At 45.3% G+C, this 7,578-nt stretch overlaps 1 long non-coding RNA gene across 1 annotated transcript; it reads right to left on the bottom strand.

The window, feature by feature from the left end:
* Nucleotides 1–1,052: 1,052 nt before the first annotated feature.
* LOC138070742 (uncharacterized) lies at nucleotides 1,053–4,155 on the bottom strand. Its single transcript, XR_011144175.1, has 3 exons — nucleotides 4,044–4,155; nucleotides 1,303–1,503; nucleotides 1,053–1,175 (listed from the first exon to the last, which is right to left on the bottom strand). It is a non-coding gene; the product is annotated as an uncharacterized lncRNA (long non-coding RNA).
* Between the last annotated feature and the right edge of the window lie 3,423 nt (nucleotides 4,156–7,578).

Raw genomic sequence — 7,578 nt, 5'->3', positions numbered from 1 at the left:
TTCCTGGGGGTGGTGGTGGGGGGGTGGTGGTGACATTACCTCAAGGGGACCTTCCCTGCATCTCGAGGAAGAAGGTGGTGTTGGTAAACAGTGGAGGGACAGTTCTGCATTGTTTGTGGTGGTGTGCTACTGGAGTGGGGGAGGGGAAAGGTCCCATGGTGTCCCCATTTCAGGTCAGGCTTTTGCTTTCTCTTGATTAGGGAAATTTGGGCCCAGCAGGGCTATGAGCAGGAGGCTCTGAGAGTATACGGAAAGACTGACAGTGGCGAGGACAAGGGTCTTTGGTGTGATGACTGTGGTGGACATTGTGGGTTCAGGGCTCTTTCTGCTGTCTCTCTTCTCCATTCTTGTGCCCTTCCTTTGGGTTAGCACAGTGAGGGACAGAAGATAACAATGGACCCTGACGGATATACTATAAGAAAATATGGCTTTCTTATAAACTAGGACATTTATCATGGAACAGGATTATTGTCCGTTTTCCCAAGCGAATTGTGATTTTGTCTGCAAGTGAAGGCTTTGCTGTCTCTTCCTTCTTCTGTGTTGCCTAGACCCGTGAAACATGGCTGTTGTGGAAGGGGAGCTCTCTGTCCTGCTGTACTGTTGCACAGTTTACAATCTAAGGGAGTTCTGAGAAGGAACTGCTGTTGCTTACACAATTTATTGTTTTTCTCCAGAGGTATTTTCTGCCCTTTTCCTGTAGCTTTATGGGCTCTTGGTCACTGCTTTTGCTGCCAGGTCCCTGAAGGAACACTCTTGGTTTGTCAAATTACCAAGAGGCTTATTTCACTTACAGAAAAGTTTTGCATACATTGCAGAGAGTCAGAAATGGCAACCCATTGCCTGGAGAATCCCAGGGACAGAGGAGCATGGTGGGCTGCCGTCTACGGGGTCGCACAGAGTCGGACACAGCTGAAGTGATTTAGCAGCAGCAGAGTCAGACAAAGAACTGACCGACATTCCACAGTTTTTTAGGAAAGGCAAGAAAGAAGGCCTCATCCCTTTTCAGCATGAGCAATTTAATTTTCCTTACTTTAGTTTCCCTTACAATGTGCTCCCCGTGAGATATCAGGTCCCCTGGGTATCTTCACCCTCCCTCCAAGTGCTGATTCTCAAGTCCTGGCCATAGTCAGACCTGTGCAGAGAACTTCCTCAAGAGGACCTTGTGGAAACAGCACCTGAAGGACAAGTAAAAGGGATGAGTGACTGCTTATCCTCTAGGAGCTTTGTACCCATACATATGTCCTCAGGGGGAATTCTCTGTGATCAATAGGATCACTTGGGATGAGGATGAAAACTACAAACCTTGTTTAGAGATGGTTTAAATTGCTCTGCTGATGTCAGCAGTCTGCCGGCAAGTGGAGCTGAACTTCATCTCTCACCGTCCCCTTCTCAAGTGCTCTGAAGGAGCAGAGATTTGATCTCCAATTGGCAGAGGTCCGATTTCTGTGTCTTGTGGTGCGCAGGACCTGCTAGAATACTTGGTAGGAGGCAAGGACTCAGATCCTGCAGAGTTTTAATTATGGAATTTAGTGTGCAGCTCTGTCAAAAAGGGTGGACAGAATGAGCAAAATATGTGCATTCCTGTACAATTTGAATGGTCTCTTCATCCCTCTGGACATGAATTTGCCCTCCCAGTCCACTATGCTGACTCCAGCATGCACACAAAATGAGTTACCAGGCCATCTCACAGTTTAGATTTGGGTTGGCTTTCTGAGCGTCCTTCGCTTCTTATTCATGTGCAAGCCTACTGTACTACTTATCAGCTTTGGAAAAGAACAGCAGTGGGCTCACTTCAGTGAATCCTAAGGAGATTCACTGGTTTACTCAGCCTCTCCGCATCAGTCAGACAAAGCACCTTCCAGAATGCTGAAAGGCCTGTTGTAGATTTTCCTCTAGTAGACTGTCAGAGTACTGAGCTACAGGATATAGGAGATAGTTAAAGCCGGGAACCAAGCACCTGTGCATCTCCTCTGGACCCCAGAACTGATGTGTACTGAAAAGGCTAAGAGGGTAGATCTTATTCTGTTATGTTTTTATTACCAGATAATAATAAATCATGAAGGTGGGATGAAACCTCAGAGCGGATGGGTGTGTTTACGATATAGATTATGGAGATGCTTTATGGATGTATACTTATCTCCAGACTCATTAGATTGTATACATTAAATGTGTACATTTTTTGGATGTCAGTCATTCCTCATTCCTCAATAAAGGGGTTTAAAAAAATAATAAAAAAGACCCTTCCGTGATCACAAATGAGTGCCCCTCCTCCAAGTGTTTTTAGATTTTAGAACTGAGAGGGAAGAATATTTCTCCTTGGGGAAATGGGTAATGCGATTTACAGCTTCTGTATTATGGTTTTGCCTTGGTTTTTCTGTGGATACCTAGTATTTGCATTAGTGGTGTATAAGGTTAACCTTTAGTCCGTAGGATTTTGCATTTCATAGAATCACAGCAGTTCTACAGAAGTCGCTCAAGGAGTGACCCTGTGACATCAGCGAGTTGTCATTTGACCAGAAATTGACTTTGGGGTATTGTGCCTTTGGGAATGGCTTGGACTTTGGGTTGTTTTCATTTTCTATAATGTATGCTTTTGTGCTTACTCAAGAAATCTTTAAAAATTTTGTACCCATGGGGGCATGTCAAAGTGCATGTGTGCTGTACGTCTGTTCCACAGGGAGGAAGGCACTGTCTCAGGCTCACTGGTCTCTCTAGCAGGCCTCTTTTCTCTGAGACCTTCCCACAGCCTTCTATTTGCTGTGTCACTGAGTTTCCTGGCCAGAGCTACTTGGTTTGGTATACTTTTCATCTTATCCTAGTTGAGCCAGTAATACTTTTGTTGTAGTTTGGGACTAGACCCGCAAGAATGAGTGTGAGCCTGCAAAGGTTCACTAGCAACCTTCTACTGCAGAGAATATACAAAGACATACTGTTGGGACGTCCCTAGCAGTCCAGTGGTTAAGACTCTGTGCTTCCAATATAGTGGGGAGGGGTTCAATCCCTGGTGGGGGAAGTAAGATCCCACATGCTGCACGGCACGGCCAAAAAAAAAAAAGACATACTGCTGAGTTTCCCTGAGCTAGCCTCATTTCTGTGTCTTTAAAATGTATTTGTTGCTTAAGTTTCTTGTATTTTGTTAAATACTTGTGTTCTTGCAATAAAATTCATTTGCTTCAGAAGCTCTCACTTGTATGTTTTTCTTATTCGCAATGAACACCAGCATGATCAAGAAAGCTGCGGCTCTGACATGTGCATTGTCACCTGAACCGGGGCGGAGCTCTAAGCTCTGGAGTCTGATGCATTAAGAACAGGAGCGGGTGGCAAGGGGATGGGGTCTCCAGGCCATGCTACAAGTTCCCCGCTTTGTAAAGCTCGCCCCTTTGTTTAGGGAAGTATTCCCCATAATGTTAGTCACTCAGTCGTGTCCGACTCTGTGCGACCCCATGGACTGTAGCCCGCCAGGCTCCTCTGTCCTTGGGATTCTCCAGGCAAGAATACTGGAGTGGGTTGCCATTCCCTTTTCCAGGGGATCTTCCCAACCCAGGGATCGAACCCTGGTCTCCTGCATTACAAGCAGATTGTTTACCATCCAAGCCACCTGGGAAGCCCGATCCCCTAAAGGTAGCAGGTTATCTAATACCTCCCTATGAGAAGTGATACTTTTAGCCACTTCATGAAGGCCATGAATGCATGTTTGGGGATCGTGGAGAAATCTGATACTCCCAAGGGCAAGCAGAGGTAGGGTGACCAGCATGGTTTTATAGAAGATTAGTTCAGAATTCGGTAGGACCAAACTAGAAGCAGCAAGCACACAATTAATTCCTGCTGAAGCCTGCGTTAGCATCTCGGTCCCTTGTGCCTGAGACATCTTTTATTACGCCACACCACTAGGTCTTATAAAGACTTTGTAATAGAATTAAATCAGCCAAGTGGGTAGAATTTTTTGGCATTGTTTATCCTTTAAACATAACAACACACTTTCCAGTTCTAACTGGAATTAGACATGCAATTAACTAAAATTGCAGGTCTTACGTATAACTTACCATGGTTTAAACATTTCAGCAGGGACTTCCCCGGTGGTCCAGTGGCTGAGACTCCATGCTTCCAATGCAGGGTGCCCATGTTCGATCCGAGGTTGGGAAAATAGATTCCACATGCCACAACTAAGACCCAGTGCAGCCAAATTAGTAAGTATTAAAAAAGAAAAAAAAAAAAAACACTTTCCCCGCAAATCGCCTTACTGTGGTCAGTAACACCCCTCCCCACCCCCACAGGAAAGGAGAAGTCTGTTCTGCCTGTAGATCTTCAGGGTGCCTGGGTGTCATAAAGATCTTGGGCTGAAGGTGGCAGCAATTCTGTTCTTGCCACTCAGTCTAGAGGGCCCCAAGCTTCCATGTCTCATTTCCTGCCCGAGAGGTTCATCAGGATCCAGAGCTCAGATCACTTCTCCTTTGCTCTAATTGCAGCTGGAACTTTATATCCCTTTTATTATCCTCTCCTGCTACAGAACAAGTCTCACAAAAGACTGTAAGCCATCTCCCATTGGCCCTATTTCAGGTAGTGGGTATGATTTTACCTGAGGTAGACTGCCAAACACCGGAGAAGGCAATGGCACCCCACTCCAGTACTCTTGCCTGGAAAATCCCATGGACCGAGGAGCCTGGAAGGCTGCAGTCCATAGGGTCGCGAAGAGTCGGACACGGCTGAGCAACTTCAATTTCACTTTTCACTTTTCACTTTCATGCATTGGAGAAGGAAATGGCAACCCACTCCAGTGTTCTTGCCTGGAGAATCCCAGGGACAGGGGAGCCTGGTGGGCTGCCATCTATGGGGTCGCACAGAGTCAGACACGACTGAAGCGACTTAGCAGCTGCCAAACACCGTGAAATCCCACTACCATTCTGATCTTAATTGACACGCCAAGCCTCACCAGCGCTTTCCTGGAGGCGGGCCCAAGGCAGAGGTGGGCGGGGCCGTGAGCCATACTGGCGCCTGCACAGGCACCGCCCTCCTGAGCAGATGGTTGCTAGTGCACAGGCGCAATATGGAGGCGGAGCTAGGGCTGAAGGGGCGGAAGAAGAGGGTTGGGGAGGGGTGGAGCTAATGGGCATAAGGAGGCGGTATCAGAAACGAGGGGCGGGGCCTAGGTTTCCCCAGGCGGGTGGTGGGTGAAGGGCAGGGGCCAGGGCCCAGGGGAGGAGCCCAGGACTCTGCGTCTTACAGGATGGCGGCGAGGCCCGCTGCACTTGGAGCAGAGGAGTCAGCCAGGTGCCCACCCTCCTTGCCGAGCCCGCCCCTCACTTGTTCTTCTGAGTTCCTTGGCTTGCATGAGGTTCTGTGAACACATTTCCCTGCTTATTCATGCATCTCTCATAGATTATTGGCACCTACGCTGCCGATGTTGCCTGCAACATTAATGGGAAAGCCCCAAATACTAGTCAGCATAATCCAGAGCAGCATGTTCAAAGAGTGCACCGTGACCAGGGAATGTAAGGAAGATTGAATGCTAAGAAATCTCTTAATTTTCTGTATTAAAAGACTAAAAGAAAATAATCATCTGGTCATCTGCATCAGCTTTGAAAAGATAAAAATGAATGGTTATCTGATGTTACCAGAGGCATTTGCTTTTAGTCTATTACCAATACCAGAAAATCAAATTACCACTCAGATCATTAAGTTACTTTCTCTGACATCATCATCACATATATGTACATAATTTACTGTTTACTTAGGGCAACGGCACTCCAGTTTCTTTCACAAATCATGTGTTTTTATGAGACAGTGCTACAGGTCAACCTCTCTGGATACCCACAACAGCTCAACCCGAAGAGGATGTGACTCTTGTTCCAAAGGAAAGTATGTAATTAACCTGTTTGGAGTTGGGATTTCAGTTGAACTCTTACTTAATATATTGCACATATGTTGGAACATTTAAGGGGATCTTAGTTTTACAGATTTTATAAGTTTACTTAAAAAAATAGGTTTGGTATTCATGAAGGTTTTACTCACTGCCTGCTTTATTGCCCCTCCTAAATCTGTTCTTCCTCTGTCTTCTTCCCCTGTGTAAATGAAAGTTCTTTTCTTCATATTGCTTAGGCCAAGCACCTTGGCATCCTCCTTGACGCCTCTGTTTCTTTCATGTCCCACACTAACTGCATCAGCAAATCCTCAGCTCTGCTTTCAACGTATAAGCAAAGGGCTGCACATCCAGGAACAGGAGGAATTGCTGTGGCCTTTTTTTTCAGTCAGTTTACCACAGTCTGTATGTGGAAATATGAGCCAATACCTAGAAGCAGAGTCTCATAAGCAGAATATGGACTCATAAAAAGACATGAGCTAATATATAGAAACAAAGCCAGTAGGTAAGGTGTGTGCTTACTGAAGGTGTATGAATCCCTTCTAATCCACTAGGGTAGACACAGAATCAAAAATGGCTGTAAAGGAAACATCTGTGGATTTGCAAGGGGTTAGAATTTCAGCTCAGTGTGCTCTCTCCATATCCTAAGAGGAGTAGAAAATAAAAGGAATCTCCTTTCTACCTCCAGGAGAGTAGAGGAGAAGATAAGCATATAGCCCACAACTTGAATGTTGTGCAAAGTTCAGACGCAGGGTTAGAGTTTTAGACCACTGTTTGGGATCAGTACAAGTTTGTGATTGATGGAAGAAATTTTCACAGTTGAGGTATGGAGAAATCATTCTGGCTTATATGTGATTTAGCTTGAACTTTATGCTAACCAGAACAGCCTGTCTTATGACCTGATTATCATGCAGTGTACATCTGCTTTAGCCATTAAGAAAAGAATTCATTATCCAGAAGTAAAGTATGTCCACTTTGAAGGTAGGGATAAATGCTACCCTCTCCTATGATGCTTATGCAAGTATTCCTTTAAAGATAAGTTTTTCTTCCCAGATACCAAGGTCCTGCTGATTCACTCTTGTACGTGCTAATCTATCCCTTTTGAAATCTTGAAGGAATGTACCCCTGCATGTTTCTCTTTGATGGTTCTTTGTTCTGAAAAGACACAAAACTGTGATGAAAACCAGGCTTCTCCAGCACAGCTTCTGAGAGTTACTGATAAGTTGTTCCCTAGGCTATAGTCCTCGGTTTGGTTCAAAGAAACCTCTTTTCTATTTCTATCCCTGTTACAGATCGTTTTATCGGTTATTTGTGTTGACATGATGATAAATAAGGCATGGCTTGGCACCATCTGAGTTAGAAGTGGTAACGTGATATGGACTAGCGTTCCGAGCAGGTTCAGAATATTGGTTCCTGTTTTGGTTCCAGTATTCACAGAAAGGACAACCTCCCCTCCCCCACCCAAAAGGACTGGTCATCACGGTAGTGCTTTGTTCTTTGGCAATCTCTTTCATTGGAGGCACTAAGAACACTTTGAAAATACACCTCTGTGAGGTTATCTACAAGACCTTCTAGAAATAACACCCCCCAAAGATGTCCTTTTCATTATAGGGGACTGGAATACCAAAGTAGGAAGTCAAGAAACACCTGGAGTAACAGGCAAATTTGGCCTTGGAGTAACAGGCAAATTTGGCCTTGGAGTACAGCATGAAGCAGGGCAA

This window comes from Capricornis sumatraensis, chromosome X (assembly GCF_032405125.1).
Source record: "Capricornis sumatraensis isolate serow.1 chromosome X, serow.2, whole genome shotgun sequence".
NCBI lineage: Eukaryota > Metazoa > Chordata > Mammalia > Artiodactyla > Bovidae > Capricornis > Capricornis sumatraensis.
Note: the sequence above shows the minus strand (reverse complement) of the source record. Positions and strands in the feature narration are given on the sequence as shown.